This window comes from Muscardinus avellanarius (genome assembly GCF_963383645.1).
Source record: "Muscardinus avellanarius genome assembly, chromosome: 10".
NCBI lineage: Eukaryota > Metazoa > Chordata > Mammalia > Rodentia > Gliridae > Muscardinus > Muscardinus avellanarius.
This window is the reverse complement of record NC_137796.1, coordinates 79,812,768-79,838,779: the sequence shown is the minus strand read 5'-3', so window position 1 is coordinate 79,838,779 and position 26,012 is coordinate 79,812,768.

Genomic DNA, 26,012 nt, shown 5'->3' with positions numbered 1-26,012 from the left:
CCCAGGGCATTACATGTAATGCCTGGCACAACCTGACCACTAAACAAAGCCAAACAAGACAACTTTCTGGCTGCAGCCCCATTCAGTCAAAGGTGGACCACTTACCTGTGTTGCATGCCCTGGAGAGCAGGAAAGTAGACCCCAGCCAGTCAGATAACCACCGAAGACGGCCTTTCATCTTGGCATTTTATGAATACATGAACGAACTGGTTGGGAATGGCCTAAGCTGTTCAGGTCTCAGTTCTGTTCATACATTTACTAAACCTGAACTTGGCATCCACAGAAACTGGAGCTGACTCCGCATCACACGCCAGCACGACTGTCTCTTCTCTGAGCGTCAGCAAACAGTAGCCATCTGAGACACGGGAAGTGCCCCGGCGACCCCACCTTTCCACCAGGACCCCCTTGATTAAAGGGTATCCTAATTTTGATTGCCCCCCAAAGCAGAACCAAAGACAAGGTCTTGGGAGTTGAATGTTTGGGGGAGGGCATATCTTGGGAGGTAGCTCAGGAAACAGAAGGAGCAGAAAAATTGTAGCAGGAAGGAGGAGGAGGGAGAGCCAGTGTCAAGGTGTGTTATCATGGTCTCTGCTATCAGCAAAGGGAGCTTGATTGTGGGGGGTGATGAGGAGAGTACAGAATGTCTTCCAGAATTGTCTTGCAAGAAGGACAGTTTGTCCACCAGCTCCTATGCCCCAGGGGTAGAGGGTTTCTCAGAATGGGAGACATTGGCTCTCCCACAATCCCACAATTATGGGCAGAGCTTGCTCATAGACTGAACAGATTCTGCTGTTGGAAAGGACTCCGAGCCGCGGAAAGGAAGGACTCTGGTCAGGCGCTTGATGTGGGGCAGTCAGCGTGCCTGAGCTCGCCTACAGTTGTCTGCCACAGCTGCAACTGAAATCAGAGGGAAGCTCAGGGAAAGGAAATGGGGCACCAGAAAGATCTGCCACCGTCCTTCTCTTGCCCCACTCCACCCGCGTGTGCCCACCCTGAGTCTACTGTCACACTGAGTCTTTAAGGCAACGAACAGACATAATCTATGAAAAGAATTAACACGGAGGTGTATCGGAGCAAACTACATTCTTCACAGCTGCAGCTGGTCCCAAGTCAGCAATCAGCCCCCTTCAGAACCCATGCAAGATGCCCTCATTGTTGGCCAGCCAATCCCAGCCTGAGGGATCCCAGCCCTTGGTGGCCATGTCTTGTCAGGCTGCCTGTTCCTGGTTATCCCCAGGGACGGATGTACCAAGAGATGCCCCGTTGACATATGATACCCACGAAGTCCAGGATGTTTACTATCTGGCCTCTATTTTTTATTACTATGATGAAACCCCTGACACAGGATAACTATTATAAAGTAAAAAAGGTTTATTTAGCTCATGGCTTGGGGGTCTGAAGGACTGAACAGCATAGTCCCCTGGCAAATAGCGAAGTGTATGCAGGAATGGGTGTTACATCTCAAACCAGGAAACAGGGAATGAGTAAGAAGATGGGATTATTCCTTTTATTTTTTATTTTTTTATTTTTTATTTTTTATTTTTGGTGGTACTGGGGTTCCTGGAAACCCTTCTGCCTCAGGGTTACACTCCCAGACCTATTTTTATATTTTTATATGGAAACAGGGTCTCTTAAGCCAGTGCGGCTGGCTTCGAACCTGCACGATCCTGTCTCCGCCTCCCAAGCGCGGGGATTACAAGTGTGCACCACCACGCCGGGCATGGCCTATTCCTTTTATAACAACCCTCTTGCAAAACCTCCCAAGAGGTCCTAGGGAAGTACCTTAATCCCTATCGAGGTCCCGCTCCCTATGGCCCAAAGATCTCCTGTTACCAAACTTAGGTCCTTGGGTCCACGGTCAATAGAATCAAAAACTGCACCTGGAGAGAATTTAAGCACAGTGAAGGCTTTATGAGGGGCTTCTGCTCACGCGGGAAGGGAGACAGCGCAGGCCAAGCGCGCCAGGCCGACCCAAGCAAAGGACGAAGGTGTCACGCTTTTACAGCATCGTGATGTCACCCACGCGGGGGCGGGATTTTCGTCGTGCCCATGCACGTCATCAGGCTTCTCCATGGGTCATGCCTCATTACTACCTTGCGTCTCCGTAAGATAGGGGTGTGCGCTTTGCCAGGCTAATAAGGGAAAGGTAAATGTGGGTTACTTCGGCGGCTCTCCTTGAAAGATATTGCGGGTCCCACTGGCGCACAGATACACGCGGAAATCCATTATAGGTGGTATGGATGCCTTTATATTCGTGGGGAGTCGGCCGCCAGCCCCCGCGGGTCGTGGGGGCTGGTGGGGGAGAGCCCATCCCTCTGTCTCTCTATCGGGCTTCTCTCTCTGAACTTGCTTCTCTCTGATTGAGAGGCGTGGTCCCCTCTCGGAATCACCGGGCTCCTGCGGGCAGGGGCTCGAACCTTTCACTCCTATGATCGTAGGTGTCCCTCACCACATGGAATCTGCCTCTTATCATCTGGGAAGGCTTCTCATATTCTTTTCAGAATGGGGGGGGGCTGTTGTCCTGTCTCAGTGACCTCATCCTGGTGCTTTTGCTTTGCCTGGCTCCAGCATCATGGCGTTTTGCTGACCACATTTTCTCAGAAGCTGAGCTGACTTAGCCTCCCATCCCTTGGCCTGTTTTACTTCTATAGCCTTGAAGGCTGGCGCGCGCGCGCGTGTGTGTGTGTGTGTGTGTGTGTGTGTGTGTGTGTGTTACTGGGGATTGAACCTAGGGTTGTTCTACCCCTGAGCTACAACCCCCAGCCCTTTTTTATTGTTTATTTCAAAACAGGGTCTCACTAAGTTATCAGTATGGAATCTTCAAACCTCCTGTCTCATCCTCCCAACTGCTGGGATTGCAGGGATACTCTGGGTCACTTTTTAAGAATTCTTTTTTTTTTTTTTTTTTTTTTGCTGTATTGAGGATTGAATCCAGAAGCTTTCTACCTCCGAGCTACACCCCTAGCCATATTTTTTACTCTTTATTTTGAAACGGGGGTCTCTAAGTTTCAGCCTCACTAAGTAGCTGAGGCTGGCCGTGAACCTGTGATCCTCCTCTCTCAGCCTCCCAAGTACTGGGATTACCAGCATGCATCACCAGGCCCGGCTAACAATTCATTTTCTGATCTAGCTGTTAACTCCATAAGACTGAGATCTAGCTCAGTTGCTTTATTTCCCCAGAGAAGTGTTTATCCCTTATCCTAAGGGGCTGTTTTCATTTGGGGGGGGGTGTCCCTGTCTCACCTTTACTGAGTATACTCCACCACCTCCCAATACCACTGCCCTGGAGACAAGCCTTCAACACGTATACCCTTAGAGAATACGCAACCCTTATCTAAACCATAGCGTGCCCTTTACAGAAAAGATTCCTCATTATATATATATATATATATATATATATATATATATATATATATATATATATATATATATATTTTTTGTGGTACTGGGGATTACACCCAGATGTGCTTTACCACTGAGCTATATCCCCAACCCTTTTAATTTTTTATTTTATTTTATTTAAATTTTTATTTTCTGTACCAGGGATTGAATCTGGGGGCATTCTACCTCCGAACTACACCTCATGTCCTGATATTATTTTTTATTTTTATTTTCCAGTACTAGAGGTGGAACCTCAGGCATTCTAACTCCGAGCTACACCCCCAGCACTATTTTTCTATTTTTTATTCTTCATTTTGAAATAGGTTCTCACCGAGTTACAAAGGACCTCCCTAAGTAGCTGAGGCTATCTTCGAACTGTGATCCTCCTGTTTGAGCCTCCCAAATGCTGGGATTACACGTGTGCGCCACCACGCCCGGCTCAGCCCTGCTTTTTTATTTCTTATTTTGAAACAGGGTCTCACTAATTTGCAGAGGGACTCATTAAGTAGCTGAGGTTTTCCATGAACCTGTAAACCTCCTTCCTGTCTTAGCCTCCCAAGTACTGGGGTTATAAGCATGTGACACAATGCCCAGCTTTTTTTTTTTTTTTTTTTTTTTTTTTAGTAAAGGGGATGGAACCCAGGGGCATTGTACCTCCGACCTACATCCCCAGCCCTAATTTTTAGTCTTTTTGTTTTTGAAACAGGAGCTCACTTAGTTGCGAAGGGCCTCGCTAAGTAACTGAGGCTGCCCACGAACCGCCATCCTCCGGTCTCTGCTTCCTGAATATTAGGCTTACAAGCATGCGCCACCATGCTTCGCTTTTTTTTTTTTTTGGACAGTATCTTGCTAAGTTGCCCAGGCTGGCCTCACACTTGTGGTCATCCTTCCTTATCCTCCTGAGTAGCTGAGATTGCAGGTGTGCGCCGCCACGCTCGACTCCCGTTCTTAGTTTTTGCTCTGATGTTTCAGGTTGGTTGCAGTCTTGCGTAACTCAGGGCTGCTCCTTCGGTTGCTTTCCACAAATTTATAGAATTCTCTCCCCCAGCTTCCCCCTCTTTTTGACTTCCCACACTCCCAGTTCTCAAGGTTTATCTTCCTGCTGCGTTCATACAGAACACGGGTTCCTGTGCAACCCTGCACTTTCTGCACCTGGGCCACCCTAGAGCCAAGTGGGAAAAGAAAAATGAGAAAGATACAGGGTCCCTCTGCCCTCTTCAAACGACAGGAGCTGCCTTCCTCGTTGCTCTGCTCAGAGAGAAATTTCTCCTCGCAGAGATTTAGGTGCATGGGAGGCAGCCAGCACCCCTAGAGGACTTGCAGGTTCTCAACTGGAATTTGTCTTAGGACACGGACAGTCAGAAATAAAACTGAGAAAAATTTGACATCTCCCTCATACTGTCTGCACCTCAGCATGCCCACACTTCTGGCTCTCTGGCCAGAATGACAGAATTTTTTTCCCATTCACTTTCCAGTTCCAGCATTTGGGCTGTGCTGGGGTCTACCCTGGTAGATGTGCAGAAAAAAAGACACCCCAAGGACCTCACAGCCCGGCCAATCATTCTTTGAGTTTTGTGTTCTCGCCCCAGCCTACCTCCCGTGACTGACTTTTCAGAGTCCTCAGATAGTTGCTTTATGTATTCTGTCCAAGAGTTTCCGTTGTGATTGGTGAGAGAGATAAGGAGGCTTACCCCATCTTGGCTGAATCGGGAAGTCCTGATGGATTCAATCTCTATGTTAAACTCACCCACTAAATTCTAGCAAGTGTTTCACGGATTTTAAAGTTTCCTTCCAAATGCGGTGGTGCACACTTGTAAACCCAGTGTTTGGGAGGCTGAGACAGGAAGGTCACAGGTTCAAGGCCAGCCTCAGCAATGTAGCGAGACCCTCAGAACTTTAATGAGACTCTGTTTCAAACTAAGAAAATAAAAGATGACTTGGGAGTGTAGCTCAGAGGTAGAATATTCCTGGGTTTAATTTCTAGTATCCCCCCAAATTTTATTATGCCAGATAACTTTAGAATAATGGCAACTTCACTTCTTTCTTTCCAATCTTTATATCATTTTCTCACCTTGCTTTGGGATTTGCAGACACTTTTTGTAGAGACCACGTGTACACAATAGACTTTGCAGGTTATATGGTTTCCACTGCGACCAGTTGATTCTTGGATTGCTACGTGAAAGTAGCCATGGGCAATATGTAAATAAATGGTCATGGCCATGTTCCAATAAAACTTTATGCAGAGACAAGCAGAGAGGCACTCCTGAAATGACAAAGAAAGGACTTCCAAAATCTACTCCTCTGTGAAAGTAATGGGAATGCTGGCAAAAAAAAAAAAAAAAAGGTAAAAATCAAAATTTTCATAACTCTGGAAATTAGCCCAAAAGTTTGCAACAATTGGGGAGAATTTATTCTTATATTTTTAGAAATACTGTTGAACTGAAGCAAGGTGGGCAAGCTTTATGAAATTTAACACCTCTTATTCCCAGGCTCCTCTCCACAGCTGTGTTGCAGGCTTAGAAGCCAACAGTCCTGGCTATAAAACCAGGGCTGTCACAGCCGTGGGAAGGGGAAGAACAGGTTTAGAGCTTCTGAAAAAGCCCTATCCTCAGGGAATTGTCATGGTTTGACCTTTCTGGAATCTTCTGGAAAAGCTCCATTCCCAGGGCTGATTCACAGCTTGCTCTGTGTGAAGGGCCCTAGCTCCAGGGTATTCATCGAAAACAATCATCTGCAATTGTTTTACATCGCAACTGTCTAAAGTTGAAATAGCAGTTAGACCTAACAGGAGGCTAAGCAAAATCTTTAAAGGAAAAACTGGAGGATGAGCTGTCCGTTGGGGGCTTTGAAGATCCCTGACATAGCCATGTATGGTGGTGTACACCTGTAATCCCAGTTCTTGGAAGGCTGAGACAGGAGAATTGCAGGGTTGTGTCCAGCCCCACAACTTAATAAGACCCTGTTTCAAAGTAAAACATAAAATAGGACTGGAGGTACGTCTCAGTGGTAGAATGTCCCTAGGTTTAATCCTCAGTGCCGTTTAAAAAAAAAAAAAAAGCCAGGCGTGGTGGCACATGCCTGTAATGTAATCTCAGTACTTGGGAGGAGGAGACAGGAGGATCTCAGGGTTGCCGATTAGCCTCAGCAATTTAGTGAGACCCTGTTTCAAATAAAGAGTATAGCTCAGAGGTAGAATGCCTCTGGGCTTAATCCCCAGTACCAAAAGAAAATGAAAGAAAGAAAGAAAGAAAGAAAGAAAGAAAGAAAGAAAGAAAGAAAGAAAGAAAGAAAGAAAGGTCAAAAGGAGAAAACCTTGGGAAATTCACAAATATGTGAAAATCAAACCAAATAATCCTAAAAAAACAATGGGTCAAAGAAGAAATCATAAGGAAATTAGAAAATATTTTGTGATGAATAAAAATGAAAACACACCATATCAAACAGTATATAGCTGTAACAGACTATGTTGAAAAAGAACAACTAGGCATGGTAGCACATGCCTATAATCCCAGCAACTCAGGAGACTGAGACAGGAGGATCTCAGGTTCAAGGCCAACCTGGGCAATTTAGTGAGGCCTTGTCTCAAAAAAAAAAAAAAAAATAAAGACATCTGTGGTGGTGCACGCTTATAATCCCAGTACTTAGGAGGCTGAAACAGGAGGAGCACAGGTTCAAGGACAGCCTCAGAAAGTAGTGAGATGCTTATCAACATAGTGAGACTCTGTTTCAAAATAAAAAATTAAGCTGGGTGTGGTGCACACACTTGTAATCCCAGCATTTGGGAGGCTGAGACAGGAGTATCACAGTTCGCGGACAGCCTCAGCTACTTAGAGAGGTCCTTTGCAACTCAGTGAGACCCTGTTTTAAAATAAAGAATAAAAAACAGGGCTGGGTGTGGTGGTGCACGCTTGTAATCCCAGCATTTGGGAGGCTGAGACTGGAGGATTGCAGTTCACAGACAGTCTCAGCTACTTAGTGAGGCCCTGTTTCAAAATAAAGAATAAAAAGCCAGGCATGGTGGCGCACGCTTGTAATCCCCACGCTTGGGAGGCTGAGACAGGAGGATTGCACAGGTTTGAAGCCAGCCTCAGATACTTAGTGAGGCTCTCAGCAACTTAGTGAGACCCTGTTTCCAAATAAAATATAAAATAGGTCTGGGAGTATAGCCCGGAGGTAGAAAGCCTCTGGGTTCCACCCCCAGTACCACCACCTAATAATAATAATAATAATAATAATAATAATAATAGTAATAATAATAATAATAAATAAAATAAGGAATAAAAACAGGGAGGGGGTTGAATGCCCCTGGGTTTCATTCCCAGACCCACAAAAAAAAAAGGGCTGGGAGTGTTTCTCGGATGTAGAATGTCCATGAGTTCCATCATCAGTACTAAAAAAAAAAAAAAAAAAAAAAAAAAATTTACTTTAGTTAAAAAATAGGACTGGGGCTGTAGCTCAGAGACAGAACACCCCTGGATTCAATCCCTAGTGCAACAAAATGAGAAAATGAATAAGTAAATAGAAGAAAGAAAGTAGAAGTAAATAGAAGTAAGAAAGAAAGAAGTAAATAGAAGAAAGTAAATAGAAGAAAGAAACAAAGAAGGAAAGAAAGGCCCCAACGTTTTCCCCTAGAAGGCTGTGTGTGTGTGTGTGTGTGTGTGTATAGCAGAGCACCGACCTTAGTCCTCACCTCTGCTTGACCTTGAAGCTCTGCATGATCAGGAAGTAAACCTAGGACAGAGTTGAAAATTGCTTGGTAAAGCCTTGAAGGCCCACACCAACACACACACACACACACACACACACACACACACACACACACACACAGCCTCTCAGTAAAGGCTGGGAGACTTCTGGTTCAAGGGGTTTAAAGAGATCACGGCTAGTCGTTGGTGCATGAAGGAGGATGCGGACCTGACAGGATGAGCTCAGGGAAGTCACTAAAGAAATGAACGGCATTAACAGCAGCAACAATACACTCTCTGAAAGGGGTTGGGGATCTGATCTCCTGGTTTGCCGCATTACACTATTTTAGATGTCCTCTTTCAACAAACAACTGTGACATGCGCAAGGAAATGGGAGAGGGTGGCTTCTTCACAAGAAACTGCCCCGAGGAATCGCAAACACGGGAGTTATTAGACAAAAGACTAAATACGCCATTACAGATATGTGCAGAGATCTAAAAGGAACCGTGTCTAAAGAATTAAAGGTATAACGCTCTCGAGCAACTGAAATGACACACATTTCCAGGGCACTTCACTCACAGTGTCAGGACATGTGTTCTTCTCAAGCGGAACACGGAACATTCTGCTGTATAAACAGTGTCTTAGGCCATAAAACAATACGCGATAAGTTTAGAGGGAGTGAAATCAAACAAGGTATGTGTCCTGATCTCAAGAGAATAATGTTAAAAATCATTAACAGACTGGATGTGCACACCTACAATACCTAGTACTTGGGAGGCTGGGATAGGAGGATCAAGGTTGGGGAAAGCCTTGGCAACTTAGTGAGGCCTCAGCTACTGAGTGAGACCCTGTGTCAAAGTAAAAAGGGCTGAGGATGTAGCTCAGAGGTAGAATGCCTCTGGGTTCAATTCCCAGTACAGGGAGGGAGGGAGGGAGGGAGGAAGGAAGGAAGGAAGGAAGGAAGGGAGAAAAAAGGGGAAATTCACAAATATGTGAAAGTTAAACCACATGATCCTAAAAATAAAAGGGTCAAAGAGAAAATCATAAGGAAATTATAAAATATTTTGAGATGAAATAAAATGAAAACACGCCATATCAAACATTGTATAGCTAGCTGTAAAAGACTACATTGAAAAAAGAACAGCCAGGCATGGGAGTGCATGCCTGTAATCCCGGCAACTCACGAGGCTGAGGCAGGAGGATCACAAATTCAAGGCCAACCTGGGAAATTTGTGAGGCTTTGTCTCAAAATAAAAAATCCAGTGGTGGTGGCGCACACCTATAATTCCAGTACTTGGGAGGCTGAAGCAGGAGGGTTGCAGGTTCAAGGGCAGCCTCAGTAAGTAGTGAGATGCTCATCAATGTATCAAGACCCTGTTTCAAAATATAAATTAAACATAAGTAGCTTGGAGGTAGAATTCCCTTGAGTTCAATGCCCAGTATCATAAATAAATAAATTAATTAATTAATAAACTAAAAACAAAAAGGACTGGGGATATAGCTCAGGGGTAAAGTGCTGCTGTGTTTAATCTCTAATCCCCAAATAATAATGACATGTAGACCCACAGATTAGAATATATCCTATCATATGCATTTTATTTTCTATACACTTCAGGTATAAAATCCTTATACTTATGATCAGGTGATATTCAATGAGGGTGCCAAGACCACTATGGGTAAAGAATATTCTTTTCAACAAAGGCAGCACTGGACAATTGGATATTCACATTCAGAAGAATGAAGTTGGACCCTGTCTTAGTTTTCTAGGGTTGCCATAACAGTGATCATGAGCTGGGTGGCCTAACAGAAAAGAAATGTATTGTCATACACTCTAGTAGGCTCGATGTCAACTCAAAGGTGTCAGAGCTGTGCTCTCCAAAGGTTCTTGGGGAAGGGAGCCTCCCTGCCCTTCCTAGCCCCTGGTGGTGGCTGGCAATCTTTGGTTTGTAAACCCCCACTGTCCTTTGTATTGTCCCTATATCTTTACACAGTGTTCTTACAAGGGTACCTGTCATTGCAAAAGGTCTCACACTAATCCACTGTGACCTCGACTTACCATGATTATATTTGCAAAGACCCTATTTCTATAAAAGATAGTAGCCACTGGCACTGGGTGTTAGAATTTCTTTTCTTTTCCTTTCTTCCTTTCTTTCTTTCTTTCTTTCTTTCTTTCTTTCTTTCTTTCTTTCTTTCTTTCTTTCTTTCTTTTTCTTTCTTTTTCTTTCTTTTTTTGTGGTACTGGGGTTCCTGGAAGCCCTTCTACCTCCGGGCTACACTCCCAGACCTATTTTATACTTTTTATTTGCAAACAGGGTCTCTTAAGCCAGTGAGGCTGGCTCCGAACCAGATCCTTCTGTCTCCCGCTCCCAAGCGCAGGGATTACAAGCCTGTGCCACCACGCCCGGCCATAGAATTTCAAAATAATTTTGGGCAGACACAATTCAACCCAAACAGAACCCTGTCTCCCACCATATAAAAAAATGATTTCAAAATAGACCTACAAATGTAATATAGACCTAAGAAATCTTCTAATTTCTTCCATAGGAACCTCAATATGGACCTACATGTAAGAGTTAAGACTATAAAACCCTTAGAAAAAAACAGGTGTAAGTCTTCGTGACCTTGGATTTCTTTAATGTGGCACTTAAAACACAAGCAACAACAATAACAAAAAAGATTAGATAAATTTGGAGCCCTCAAACATAAGAACTTTTGTGCATCAAAGGATTCCACCAGACTGAAAGACTACCTCTGGGAGAAAATATTTGCAAATTGTACACCCGATGAGAGACTTTTTATCCAGGATAGCCAAAGAATTCTTAACGACTCAACAATAAAAATACAAACATACCAATTAAAAATTCAACGCACAAGTTGCTTGTGTGTTGGGGTTCTATCAAAGAAACCATTGCTTAACAGAGGTTACCAAGACACTTATGTTTTCTTACGAGGGTTTTTTTTTTTTTAAATAGTTTTAGCTCTTGCATTTAGGTCTATAATCTATTTGAAATTAAATTTTTTATATGCTGGGAGGTCTGGATCTGTTGTGGGCAAGGATTTTAATAGACATTTCTTCAAAGAAATACAATGGCCAATAAGCAATGAAAAGATGTGCAGAATTACTAGTCATTAGGAAAATGCAAATCAAAACAACAATGAACTACCACTTCTCAGCCACTAAGAGAGCTTTCATAAAAAGATAATAACAAGTGTTACGAGGAGGATGCTGGGAAATTGGAATCCTCTGACACTGCTGGTGGGATTGTAAAATGGCGCGGCCACTTTGAAAAACAGTTTGGCAGTTTTTCAAAAAAGTTAAACGTAGAGTTACCAGATGACTCTGCCTTTCTCCTTAGACAGTATCCATGAGAATGAAAACACGTACAAAAGTGTACATATTCATTCATAATTTGGCCTTATTCATACTAGCCAGAAAGAACCCAAATGTCCACCAATTATTGACTCAATCAACAAAATCTGATCCATCCGTATAGCAGAATATTGTTCAGCCATAAAAAGGAAGCGTTTGATACATGTTTCAACATAGGTGAATCTTTCTTTCTTTCTTTCTTTCTTTCTTTCTTTCTTTCCTTCCTTCCTTCCTTCCTTCCTTCCTTCCTTCCTTCCTTCTTTCTTTCTTTCTTTCTTTTTGGTACTGGGGATGGAACCCAGGGGCATTGTACCTCCAAGCTACACCTCTAGCCCTATTTTTTTAGTCCTTTTATTTTTGAAACAGTCTCATTGAGTTGCAAAGGGCCTTGCTAAGTAGCTGAGGCTGTCTGCAAACGGCTATCCTCTGGTCTCAGCCTTCCTAATGCTGGGATCACAAAATATGCTAAATGAAAGGAACCAGACACAAAAGGCCACATTTGGTATGATTCTACTTATATGAAATGTATAGGCACGCCCATAGGGACAGAAAGCAGAACAGTGGCTGCCAGGGGTCGAGGGAAATGAGAGTCTGGGGAATAACTTCTGGTGGGCATGGAATGTTGAGGGTGGTGATGAAACTTTTAAAATCGACAATGCTGTGGTTTGAATGTGTTCCCCAAGGTTCATGTATTGGAAACTTAATTCCTTAATGGAACAGTGTTGAGAAGTGAAGCCTCTAATATTGAATGTCCCACAAGAAGACCCCGGCCAGATTCTAGCCCCTCAGTATTGAACTGCTCTTCTCCGGATATATAGGCCAAATAAGTTTCTGTTCATCATAAACTACCCAGTCTCAGTAGCACAATATGAACTTAAACAAGTGGTTTTACAATTCTGTGAATATACTAAAACCCACCGACTTGTACACTTTAAAAGTTTGCAATTTGTAATAGAGATGTTACATCTCAATAAAATTATTAAAAAAAATAGACAGGTAGGGGCTGAACTCGGCCCAAGGCTATAGTTTGCTGACTTTTGCATTATCTAGGGTTCACAATTCCATGTTGAATAGACGTGGTGATGGTCTATATTCTTATCAGTTCTCCCATCTCGGGAGAAAGGCATTCAGTACGGTTAACATAGTTTTCTTTTAAAATGCTCTCATCAGATAAGAAAGATTCTTTTTATTCCTCGTTCAATGCCATAAATACGTGTTGAATTTTATCAAGTGCTTCATCTATATCTATGGGAATAATTCTGTCTGGTTTTGGCAAGGAGGGCTTTGGATGACACCTCCTTTTTATCCTTCTTCATCTCCTTTATTAGGTTCAATGTAGCGAATTACATCCACTGGTTTTCCAATGTTAAACTAGTCTTGCGGTCCTGACACGTGACATACGCTTTCTTTTCTCTGTCACTGAGCCCAATTTGTTAATAAATTTGGTTTGAATTTTTGCATGTATTTTCATAAGGGATATTTGCCTGTCGTTTTCTTATATATAAGGTCAGGTTTGGGTGTAAGTTTGATGTTGGTTTTGTGAATCAAGTTAGAAAGCATTCTCTTCTCTTCCATTCTCTGTAAGAGTCTGGGTAAGATATATATCATTTCCATCCTCAAGTGGTAGAATTCATCAGTGATGCAATCTGAAGCTGGAGTCTCCTTTGTGGGCAGATTTTTCTTTTCTTTTCTTTTCTTTTCTTTCTCTCTTCTTTTCTTTTCTTTTCTTTTCTTTTCTTTTCTTTTCTTTTCTTTTCTTTTCTTTTCCGTATTGGGGATTGAATCCAGAAACATTCTGCCTCTGAGCTACACCCCTGCTTTTTTAATTTTTATTTTTTTAGTTTAAAACAGGGTCTTGCTTAGTTGCTGAGGGTCTCTTTGTGCTGCTGAGATTGGCCTTGAACTTGCAATCCTCCTCTCTCAGCTTTCCAAGTATTGGGATAATAGGTGTGTGCCACCATGTCCGGCTCCTTTGTGGAAAGGTTTCTAAGGATAGATTCAATTTCTTTAGCACATTTAAGTAAATATAAATTTTTTAATTTTTGTTTTGGAAATTTTGATGTTATATTTTTCAATGAGTTTATCCATTTTATCTAAATTTTAAAATTATTGATACAGGGCTGTTCACAATATTGTATCATCTTTTTATAGTCATCTTTATGCTCTATAGTGATGTCTCCTGACATGCAGAATTTGAATTTTCTTCATTCTTTTTCTGATATGCTAAGAATTTATCAATTGTGTTAATTTTAAGTTTTCAAAGTACCAATTTTTAGCTGGAAAATTTTTTATACATTTGCTTTTTCATTTATTCATTTCTGCTTTCATTTTGTCATTTCTTTATTTTTCTTCTATTTTCTCTGAATTTGATGTATTTTCTTTTTTGTGGGTCTGAGGATGGAACCCAGGGGCATTTGACCTCCAAGCTATACCCCCTGCCCTATTTTTTATTCTTTATTTTGAAATTAGGTCTCACTGAATTGCAGAGGGCTTCACTAAGTAGCTGAGGCTGTCCTCGAACCGCGATCCTCTGGTCTCAGCCTCCCGAATGCTGGGATTACAAGCGTGCGCTACCATGGATGTATTTTCTTGAGATTGAAACATAGGAAGATGGCGACCGAGAAAAGCGGGCTTAAGAGCCCCGCTAACAACAAATATCCATTACCACAAAATCAGCGCCTTTCAAAGCCAGAAAACAACATCACCAGAGAAACAAAAAAAAATCACCAGGCTCCAGAGAGAAAGCAGACTGAGAACAGAGCCACAGAGGAGATCCTCATGCCCGAGGACGCGGCAGACGCGGCAGCAGCGCCATACTGCCGGCGAATTCACGGGACGGCCACAGCAAGCCGAGGGGAGCCACTGCGGAACAGCCAGGTGGGATTTCTCGGCGCAGAGGACATCTAAAGCTCCCAGTGTCTGAGCTCAGCACACGCTGCAGGATTCAGAGTGGAAATCAAAACCAAGAAAAAAAAAAAAAAACGCCAGCCCAACAGCCGAGGGCGTAGCAGCGGCGCCATATTGCCACCGGCGGCAGCAGCACCGAATTCACTACAGCTACATCTGCGTACTCAAGAACAGTGAGTCAAATTGAGGGCCACAGAGGAGAAATCCCAGTACTGTACTCACTGGGACTTGACCCAGTGGGAGAGGGGCGGTGGCAGAGATATCACACCATAGGAGAACGTGCAACCTGGCACCCCCCACGGTCTAAAGCAGCCTCTATGGACTCTCTGGGTCAGAGACTCTGTGATACAACCCAGTAAAGGAGTAGTGGGGTCTGAGATACCACAGACTCGAGATCCAGAGCACCTTAAGTGAAGTCATAGTGACCCAAGGGAAGAACCCAGAGAAGGCACAAACTTCCGAAATCATGGGAAAGAGGAATAATACTGGAGCAATGAATGCTCACAACCCCACAAGATCAGAACCCGATAAAACAGAAAATCAGAGATTTCTAGAAGATCAAATCAGGAAAATAACTGTAGAAATAATAGAGGTGCTTCGAAAAGAACTCAGAGAGAGCCAAAAAGAGATAAAGGATGCAATTAATGAAGTAAAGGCCTCAATTCAAAGCACAAACAACCGATTAGAACACATGGAGAACAGAATCTAGCTCTTAGAAGATGATCATTCCAAAAATGAACGCATAGTTTCTAATCTAGGAAAAAATATCCAACAGCAGGAATCTGATATTGAAGAAATATGGGCCCATTTTAAGAGAGCTAACCTAAGAATAATTGGAATAGAGGAGGGAAAAGAAAGTGAAACCAAAGGGATCAACAATCTCTTCAAGGAAGTAATAGCAGAAAATTTTCCAGACATAGAGCAAGAGGTTGATACGCAGGTCCAGGAAACTTATAGAACTCCCTTTAGACAGGATCGGAGAAGAGGATCCCCACGCCACATAATTGTCAAAATGACCAATGTGGAAGCCAAGCAGAGAATCTTAAAGGCAACAAAAGCAAAGGGCCAAGTGACATTCAGAGGCAAACCAATTAGAATCACTCCAGACTTCCCAAACCAAGTTATGAGAGCCAGAAGGGCTTGGAGTAACATATTCCCAATTTTGAAAGAAAACAACTTCCAGCCAAAAATTTCCTACCCAGCAAAACTTTCTATCAAATTAGATGGAGAAATAAGAAGCTTCCATGACAAACAGAAACTGAAGGAATTTATGTCTTCAAAACCAGCACTAGAGAAAATACTCAAAGAGATTAACTACAAAGAAGAAATAGGTAACACACATCAGAACTAGAGAAACAAGATTTTCCATCCAACAGACAACTAAGATTGGTTATCTGTGGAGATTCATTATTTATGTTAGTCTGTTACCTATCTCTAAAGGGTATTGTTTGCCTTTATTGTTGTTAATTTTTAGGATTTCTAGTTGGAATATTAATATACCTTCAGATATAGCATTTGGAAATATTTTATCCCATTCTATTAGTAACTGTTAACTCTGGTTACATTGTCTTTGGATATACAATATGTTTTTTATTTTTTAGGGAATTTGTATACTCTTCTGTTGCCTGTGCCATTGAAATCATAACCAAGAAATCACTGCCAATTTCAATGTTGTGAGGTTTTATGACCCAGATTTTCTCCTAAAAGTTTATAGTCTTAAGATTTATATTTAGGTCTTTTATCTATTTTGAGTTAATATTTGTATATGGGATTAGATAAGGGTCCAATTTTATTCTTTTCCATGTAATTATTATTTTTCAACAATATTTAGTTAAAAGATTATTATTTCTACCACCAAATGTTCGTGGAAACCTTGTCAAAAATAACGACAATATAGGGAAGAATTTAGGTCTAGGCTTTTATTTAAATCCAATGGTTTATATATCTGCCTTTAGAATAGTACTACACTGTTTCAATTATTGTAGCTTTATATGGTTTGAAATCAGAAAATATATATCTTCTAGCTTTGTTCTTTTTCAAGATCGATGTGGGTACCTAGAGTCCATATTCCATATTAGGATAGATTTTTTTTCTGAAAAATAAATATATAAATATATGATAGTTTCACCTAAAAAATAGAAAAAAATAGATTCTCTGGTAAGAAAGAAAGCAAAAAGAAATATTGAAATGTTATCTTTAAGTCATCAAAAGCTTGGTATCAGACAAATGAAACTGTTATGTGAGATTATCATTTTTAATTTTGGATAAATTGCTATAATACTAGATGTCAACTACTAAGCCAAGCATAGGAGGGGGGGATAGGGAGAGAACGGGGTGGGGATCGGGTGGGGGCTGACTGGGCAATGTGTGCATGTATGTCTACAAAAGTATGTATCCCACTATGATGTATGAATACAATGCACCAATTAAAAATAAATATGAAAAAAAAGAAACATATTTATTTTCTACCTTTCTTCTTTTCTAATAGATTAATTTGGAGATATAAATTTCCTTTTACTAGCTACATTATACAATTTTGTAGAACATGTTTTGATTTTCATTAACTCAAAATAAGTTCTAATTTACCTTGTGATTTCTTCTTTATCTTATTGGTTTAGATAAATTAGCGTAGAGTATTTCCAAGTATTTGGTTATTTGATAATTTTATGATATTGATTTGTAGTTTAATTATAATGTAGTAAAAACATACTCTTCAATTTTAGTCATTTGAAATATGCTGAGATTTCTTTATGGATCACCATATGGTCTGTTTTGGAAAATGTTCTATGTACACTTTATTTAAAAGACTATGCGAGCCGGGCGTGGTGGCGCACGCTTGTAATCCCAGCATTCGGGAGGCTGAGACCTGGAGGATCGCGGTTCGCGGACAGCCTCAGCTACTTAGTGAGGCCCTCTGCAACTCAGTGAGACCCGGTTTCAAAATAAAGAATAAAAAATAGGGCAGGGGGTGTAGCTCAGAGGTCAAATGCCCCTGGGTTCCATCCCCAGACCCGAAAAAAAAAAAAAAAAAGACTATGCGGCTAGGCGTGGTGGTGCACGCCTGTGATCCCATACTTGTAAGACTGAGACAGAAGGATCACAGGTTTGAGGCTAGCCTCATAAACTTAGTGAGACCCTGTTTTAAAATAAAGAATAAAAAATAGAGTTGGGAGTCTAGCTGAGAGGTAGAATGCCAAAGGCAAAGGGCCTCACTAAGTAAGTAGCTGCGGCTGTTCACGAATCCTCTTGTCTCGGCCTCCCAAATGTTTTCCATACATTTAAACTGTGGTATTAGTGTACAGAAATAGCTTCCTGTTGATCCAGCCTTTATATCATCATGAAACATCCTTTTCCCTAACACTACTTCTTGTCTTAAAATTCTATTTTGTCTCATAGAAATTTTCTATACCATTTTTTTGGATAATGTGTTCATAGTGCACACTTTCTACTTTTCTGTGTCCTTTTATTCAAAATGTACCTCTTACAAACAGCATAAAGTTGGGACTTTAAAAATCCAGTCTGAGCCGGGCGTGGTGGCGCACGCTTGTAATCCCTGCGCTTGGGAGGCTGAGACAGGAGGATCGCACAGGTTCGAAGCCAGCCTCAGCTACTGAGTGAGGCTCTCAGCAACTTAGTGAGACCCTGTTTTCAAATAAAATAGAAAATAGGTCTGGGAGTATAGCCTGGAGGTAGAAAAGCTTCTGGGTTCTACCTCCAGTACCACAAAAAAAAAAAAAAAAAAAAATCCAGCGACTGGCTCCAGTTCACTACATCCTTCTGCATTCCACCCGTGCCTTTCAAAATTGTCTCCTTGAAGTGGAATCTTCTGCAAATGGTCCTCATTTGGGTGTGCCCAGTTTCCTGTCTGGACCCTGACCAGTTCATCTCCTTACCCCTCAGCCTCCACTGTCGTGACGTTGGGGCCAGACGCCTCGTGCTGTCCGTGGGCTGTGACTAGAAGTGGCAGGACACCTCCTGCGCCTCTTCTGTCCCAGTCTTCCTTTCTGGGAAAATCCCGGAAGCCACAATCTCCAGAGGACATGGCCAGTGTGAGGAGAGGCTGCCCTGCCTGGCAAATGCTTAATCTGAGTGGGAAATAGACGTTGTATGTGTGACACAGATCACCCAGGGTGATTGTCGTTTCTACATCCAAAGTAGTCCATCTGCCTTAATTTAGGATTATATAGTGTACCCGTTTTTATATCACAGGTATAACTGGTGATGGGTGTCTTCCTTCCTTCCTTCCTTCCTTCCTTCCTTCCTTCCTTCCTTCCTTCCTTCTCCTGTTTCCTCTATATGTAATGTTTTCTTCCCATCTTTATTTTTCTTCCCTTCTTAATTAATTTTCCCCTTTTATCCAGGCATGGTGGTGCACGCTTGTAATCCCAGCATTTGAGAGGCTGAGACAGGAGGATTGCAGATTTGCAGCCAGCCCCAGCTACTTGGTGAGACCCTCTGCAACTTAGTGAGACCTTGTTTCAAAATAAAGAATAAAAAATAGGGCTGGGGGTGTAGCTCAGAGGTAGAATGCCCCTGGTGTTTCATCCCTAGTACTGCCCGCCCCAATTCTTCCTTTTTCTTGAAGATTCTGGGTAATCCAACTTTCTCTCTTTTAACTTTGATTGTGTTTTTAATTGACACATAATCATTGAGCATATTTATATACAGTGTGATGCTTCGTACATGTATACACTGTGTAATGATCAAAACAGGGTCCTTTTCTGCTTTACCCAGCCAGCCAGGGTGGGTTCCTATTGCTAGCAGCTAAGATATACTATTGATAGAATGATATTCTATCAATATATTACATATATATAGTGATATATAGTGATATTCTATCAATATATTTTATCAATATCACTATATCAATAGTATATCAAAGGTACATTATATGTATCTACCATAACTTATTTAACCATGCCCTAGTTTTTGAGTAAGTTACAAATTTCATTTATTTGTTTGTTTATTTATTTATTTTTTGTGGTACTGGGGTTCCTGGAAACCCTTCGATCTCTGGGCTACACTCCCAGACCCATTTTATATATATTTTATTTGGAAACAGGGTCTCTTAAGCCAGCGAGGATGGCTTCGAAACTGCGCGATCCTCCTGTTTCCTCCTCCCAAGCGTGGGGATTACAAGTGTGCGCCACCACACCCGGCTACAAATTTCTTTTAAATAAGTACGAAGAATAATATTGTGTTTATATTTTTTCAGCTTCAGTCTTAGCCATTTCCTTGGCATAGTTTAGGAGCAAGAGTACCGGGTTGATGGTATAAACATTTCAAAAGCTTAAAGTCAATTTCCTCCCCGAAATTTTATAGCAATTTGTACCCTCACATGAGATGTAGGTAAGAATACTCAGTTTCACTCCACTTCAACAATATTGAGTATTAAAATTTTAAATATTCTTTGGTAATCTGCTAGGAGAGAATCTCATTGATGTTTTAATGGGCATTTCCTTGGTTACTCATGAAGCTGAATATTTAAAAATAATACTTATTGCATATTTTTATTTCTTCTTTTGAACATTTCTTGTTGACTGCTTTTCTATTGGGTTGATCCTTTTTATTGACTTGTAATTACTTTTTATATATTAGAGCTACTAATCCTTTGTCATATCTGTTGCAACATTTTACCGTTGTCTGTAGTTTCCCAATAAATTAGATGAAAGGTTTTCAAAATGTAAATTTGTATGTGTTAAATCTTATATTTTAAGCTTTGTTTTTTTCTATTGCTTTTATATTTGAAATATCTCTACTTACCTCAAGATCAAATATTTGTTATTTCCTATGATTTCCCTTTTTCACATTTAATTCTTTCCATCCTCTAGAATTTATATTGATCTATAGTGTGAAGGAAAGAGCTAATTTTATTTCTTTCCAAATAGTTAACCAAATGTCTCAGTGTCACTTATTGAATAATCTGTTCCTTCCCCGTGGATTTGCAATGCCACCTGGGTAAGCTGAGACTGGTGATCGCCATGGCAACGGGGATGCATTCAAAGCCCTGGAGCTCACAAAGTAGAGGGCCTGTGCCTGGCAGAGTTCACTGTGGGCTCACTGCTCATCTTCTCTCACTAAGATGCACCTTTTGGTGTTATCTTTAAAGAAAAATTCTCCATTGATAGTCACAATACAGAAGAAAAATTAAAGCCAGAAACTTGCCATGCCCCATTTGGACCTGCCAGGGTGGTTGGAGCAGGGGAGCTATGGGTAACCAGGTTAGCAAACAAAGATTCTCACCTGAGATGTCCTGAGAACCTGGTGGAACATCACCCAAGTCCTTGAATGGCTGGAGGGCACATGTGGGGTGGTCAAACTTACAAATAGGGCTCAAAGCCAGGTGTGGTGGCACAGGCCCATAATCCCATGACTTGGGAGGCTGTGACAGGAGGATGGCAGGTTGGGGGCCAGCCTCTCTCAGCATTCCAGAGGCTGAGACAGGGGGATTGTGGTTTGTGGCTAGCCTCAGCTACTTAGTGAGGTCTTTTCAACTCACTTAGACCCTGTTTCAAAATAAGGAATAAAAACAATAGGGCTGGGGGTATAGCTCAGAGGTAGAATCCCCTGGGTTCCATCCTCAGTACTGCAAAAAATGTTTTTAATTAAAAAAATAAAAAATAAAATAGGGCTAGGGGTATACCTCAGAGATAGAATGCTCCTGAGTTTAATCCCAAGTAACACACACACACACACACACACACACACACACACACACACATACACACACACACATACTGAGGCTCTAATAGAGAGTTTATTTTCCTAGCAAGCTGGACCCTAAGCATTTCTTTCCTTCCTGTGACTGCAGCTTCTGCCCTCAATAGGCAGTAAAACCCTCCCTTCCCCAATCTCTGGGGCTAGGTTTCTGAATTCTCCTTCTCTATCAGGTATCTGTGTCCAGGCCTTATGGAGAACAAGACCCGAGCCCGCCCTCGTCTCCCCACAAGGACCAGCTGTCCTGCAGTGAACAGCAGGTCTGTGTCCCTTTGTGTCGAGTCACCGTCCATCTGGGGAGTGATGGAAGCCCAGAGGGGTTCAAGGTCACTGTCAGGTCAGACAAAACGTGTCCATGTCCCAACCCTGGTGCCCATGAATGAGGCCTCCTTTGGAAAGGTCTTTGCAGATGCTGTTCAGTTAAGGTTCTTGAGATTATGGCATCCAGGTGGGCCTGAAACCCAGTGACAAATGTCCTTATAAGAGTCACACAGAAGCCAGGGGAGGTGGAGCATACCTGTGACCCCAGCTATTTATGAGGCTAAGGCAGGAGTTTCAAAGGTTAGTGGCCAGTCTCAGCAATTTAGTAAGACCCTGTTTCAAATTGTTAAAAAAAATCTTTTTAAAGACTGGGGGTGAGCTGGACATGGTGCTGCATGCCTGTCTGTCATCCCAGTACTTGGGAGGCTGAGACAGGAGGGTTGGATGTTCGAGGACAGCCTTAGCAACTTAGCAAGCCCTTCAGCAACTTACCAAGACCTTGTTTCAATATAAAACACAAAGTAGGGCTAGGGGTGTAGCTCAAAGAAGAAAAGCCCCTGGGTTCAATCCCCAGCACCAAAAACAAAACAAAACAAAACAAACAAAACAAAACAGTGCTTGAGAGGCTGAGACAGGAAGATCACAAATTGGAGACCAGCCTGGACAACTTTGTGAGACCCTGCCTAAAAATAAAATGCAGGGACTAGGGATGTAGGGTGTGTCTGGTGTCAATTTTTAGTACCTCCCCCTACAGAGAGAAAGACAGAGACAGAGAGAGACAGAGAGAGACACACACACAGAGAGAGAGAGACAGAGATGGCAGAGGAGAAGCAGGGATGGAGGAGGACACAAGAACCAGACTCAGAGGCTGGAGCGGTGTCGCCACTAGCCCATGCGTCTGTGTCCTCCAGAAGCCGGCAGGCTCAAGCGCTGGCCTCTCCCCAGAGCCCCGAGGAGCACGGGCAGCCTGTGGACACCGTGATCTCACACTCTGGCCTCCAGAACGGTGAAAGGCCAAGTTCCTGTTTTAAGCTAGATTAGAGCTTCTGGTCATTTCTAGCATTCCAGTTGTTTGTTACAGTTTAAATGGTGTCATGAGAATCTTTTTTTTTTTCAGCTAAAGTTTGTTGAATAGAAAAATTAAAACTAATGGGCAGCTCGGTGCAGCTTTAACAAATCTTTATTACAAAATCAGTAGGAAATAGAGAAGGAAAAAGCAGCGTGCTGGCACGCACAGTGGAGAGCCCGAAAATGGAACTCTGAACCCCTTTTCAGGATCCCAGCCTTTAAATAGATTTAGTATTGGTATCTTCTCATCAGCGTTACCAAGGCAATGGGCTAGTAACTTATTCCTTAGCTAGACAGTGCCTCTTGGTCTCTGGACAGTGCACTTCCTAAGTGCAGGGGTCAGTAATCTACCTGGCCTTTGCCTCTATTGTATGGGGCAGTATTGGTTGCTCATCAACTAGGGGTGCTTCAAAGCAGCACATGGAGTTTTCCTTTCCCACACCCAGGCCAGGTCACAGAGGAGAGGAGGTAAACAGAGGCACTGATTGCCTCTATATATTTTTAGGGCTAAAGGCTTTAATTGTCTCTAAGGCTTTTCTATAGGTTAATCATTAGAACAAAGGGCAGAGAGAGGAACTGTGCATTGTAACAGCTGCAGGCCCTCTCTGCCTGAGTGCCTGCAGCACTCAGGCTCTGACTACTTTTTATTTTTTTTGCGGGTCTGGGAGTGGAACCCAGGAGCATTCCACCTCCAAGCTACACCCCCTGCCCTGTTTTTTATTCTTTATTTTGAAACCGGGTCTCACTGAGTGGCAGAGGGCCTCACTAAGTAGCTGAGGCTGTCAGCAAACTGCAATCCTCCAGTCTCAGCCTCCCGAATGCTGGGATTACAAGCGTGCACCACCATGCCCTGCTTACATTTTGAACATTAGTAGCAAAGCAATTTTCCAATACCGGCACAAATCTGAAAGCTGGTTCAAGATCCAACAGGAGCCAATGTGTTGAGTCTAAAGGCTGCTGCCCCAGCTTAAGCAGTCAGCCAACAGTTCCCCTTCCTCAGCCCTTTTGGTCTATCCAGGCCTTCAACTGATGGGACAAGGCCCACTCATGTTAAAACGGGCCATCTTCTCTACTCAGTCTACTGATTCAAGTATTCATCTCATCCAGAAACACCCTCACTGCCACCCCCATAAAAAACATTTGATCAAATATTTGGGTGCTTGGTGGCCCAGGAAGATGACCCTTCATTATGTTTGTGAATAAAATCCAGTGCCAGCCCCCGGTGCCTGAGGGCTCTGGAGGCAGCTCTGCCAGTGGCTTTCAGGGACTAGGTGGCCTGTCACTCGCCCATGCCACACGCGGATCGTGCTCATCACCTGGGGAGGGGGGCAGGGCATGGGAGCCCAGCTGTCTCCTCCAGGACACACTGGTTCATTAGATTCCTCAATTCCTGCTTGGAAAAAAAAAGAATTTAATTTGCCTTTTACAATGCACCAATTGCAAGTTAATTAACTGGCAATTGAAAGTTATAGGTGGCATTAGAATTTATTAATAACATTGGAAATAAATCTCGCTGGGATTCAATTAATTGAAAATCTCATGAAATTCTCTTTTTATAATCCATAAAACTGGTCTGGGAGAGAGGTGTTCCAGCAGCCCCAGGGGTGGTTGGAATGGCAGGTGTGGTGGGCTGGTCAGGCTGGGGAGGGGGGTTCTCTTGGGACCTAAACCAGTCTTGGGTGTTTCATCCCCTCTGCCCGCCACCTCGATCGCTGCCTCCCAGGGTCTGGGAAGGGGTTTCCTCCTTGCCAAAGTCCTGTCACACAGGTGCCAGTGATTTACTGCAGCTCAGCACCTGGCCTAGAGCTGGGTGCCAGGACCCAGGCATGATGCTCACAGCTCATAGGTGCTCACAGCTGAGTAGGAAGGTAGGGCCTTTGTGTCCAGGGAGGAAGGCTGGGCTGGGGGGACTCTGGCCAGGGGCAGCCACTAAAGGCCAGCACTACTGTCCCCTCCACGCTGCGCCACCATGTCCCAGCACCTGTGGTAAATCACCACCTGACCAACCAGGCCCTGAATGTCTTCAGTGCTGGCGGCTGACTATGGTGGGAAAGACAGGGGTGGCTGGCTATGGGACCAGAAGCTGCACAAAAGCTCAGCCTCTGGGACCCCCCCAGCACCCTACCTGCAAGAAGACCCTCTTTATCACCATGTGGATGGGGAGGACAAACCCCAAGTCAGGGCCTGCCTGAGCCTGCCTCTGCCCCAGTAATCAGCTAGGCAGACAAGTGAGGAGCCGAGGGTCTCTAAGCTGATGAGCTGAGCCCCAGGCCAGGGCCCTGGGGCCACAAGGACTCTGTGGCTGGGCTTCAGCTCAGGGCCCGAGGGAAGGACTGGAGAAGAAGGCAGGACTGAACTGGTGTCAGTGCTGTCCCCTTGAGCTCAGTGCACGCACACATGCATGCACAAGTGTTCACACTATGGTGGATTTGTACACTGGGACACACACAAGTGCACACTCACATGCATTCATGCATGTGTTTGCACATACTGGCACGCTTGCCCTTGCACACACAGGAACGCAAACTCACCCTGGAGGGCGTGCACACTCTTACACAAGCTCATGCATGTACGGCAAGGACGCCAATCAGTTGGCACTGGAGAAGCGAGGTCAGGTTTGATGTGGACGTGGAGGAGGGAAGGGTGTGCAGGAAGCACTACAGAGAGAGGTGGGTGTGCCCTGAGGTGCAGGTCGATGCACAGCGGAGGGAGGAGGGGACGGGGAGGAGGCAGGACATGTCTGGGCCGGGTGGGGAGGGGCGGGGTGGACTTGTGCTAATTCTCCCTCATTAACCCCCTGGGTGGCCCCGGCAGGTCCTCAGTGGTTGCTCAGGGATGCCCAAGGCGATGAGAGGCCTTTCCAGCCCAGCGGGGAGGCAGGAGAGGACCCAGGAGCTCCCCCTGGACTGGGTCCCCTTCCCCCAGGGGTCAAGGAGAGGGGCAGTCTCAGGGAGAGGAGGGCAGCACGGGGCCCAGGTCTGCAGCATCTGAGCTGAGACTGTGGGTGGTTTGCTTCATCTTCTGACTCTTGGGCTCAGTCCAGACAGAACTTAGAAACACGGGTTGGGGAGTCCACACACACATGCTCACAAAGGCCTTCATGGTGCCAGACAGAACCAAGGACCAGCTGGGCTCAGCCCATCTCCGTGGCTGCAGGAGACAAAAGAGGTCTGTGGGTGCTGGCACGCACCCCGGCCCCTTCCCCCACTGCTCACTCTCATTTGCTGCAGGCACCTGGCGCCATCGTGAACCCCAGAATCAGCATGCACCTGCTGCAGGGACAGAAGCGCCCCAGCAATGACAAAGCTTCCTGCAAACCCAGGCAGCCAGCAGTCAGAAGTCCCTCCCTGCCAGCCTCCCTCGCCTGTGGGTCCAGGCGGAGCTCAAGGCCATGCTTCTCAGAGCTCCTGTGTAATTGGGACCACGTGCCTTTATTAAACCTAACACCTCGCCTGGCGGCCCAGGTCTGAGGACTGGGAGGACAGTGGTAAGCCAGCCCCCCCTCCCTGCCCTCGGGGAGCTTGGGAGCATCAACCTGGGATGAGGCTATTTTGGAGACCAAAAGGGTACAGGGGGAGCCCTAGCCAGTGCTGGGAACCCAAGTCCCTCAGTGGGAAGGGCAC